Below are 607 nucleotides of genomic sequence, written 5' to 3' on the forward strand. Positions count from 1 at the left end.
GGAAGGAAGGAAGGAAGGAAGGAAGGAAGGAAGGAAGGAAGGAAGGAAGGAAGGAGGGAGGGAGGGAGGGAGGGAGGGAGGAAAGAGTGTTTACTCTGAATCCTCTAGCTACTCCCTAGTTCTTCAGACTTCTTGTAGTTTTTTGAGTTTAAAAATATTTACTGTCATTCATTGTGATACAGTTGTGCTTAGTGCACAAATTCTGACATGTTCAATAGGCATTTCATTCATTCAACAAACATTTATTGCATTTCATGGCATTGTGATACAGAGGATGAAAATCTCTTAACTCAACAAAAACCTATCTTGTCATTTCTTTTTTTTTAATGTTTTTTATTGCAGAAATAGTGTACAGAGGGGTTACAGTTACATGAGTAAAGTAATGAGTACATTTCCGATCAAGCATTGTTACCTCTTCCTTTGTTTTTTCCCTCCCCAACTGCTACCCGCAAGTTGTAAAGTTCATTTTCTACATGAAGTCTTGTGCATCTCATGTTACAATAGGTCAACCTGTATCCTTGTTTAAGCATTTTGTTATTTCCCTTCCCCTTCCCGAATTAGAAAAATGTAAATATAATATGCAGGCACAGGGCACCAACATCAAATA

The sequence above is a fragment of the Dipodomys ordii genome, unplaced genomic scaffold (assembly GCF_000151885.1).
Source record: "Dipodomys ordii isolate 6190 unplaced genomic scaffold, Dord_2.0 Scaffold140, whole genome shotgun sequence".
Classification (NCBI taxonomy): Eukaryota; Metazoa; Chordata; class Mammalia; order Rodentia; family Heteromyidae; genus Dipodomys; species Dipodomys ordii.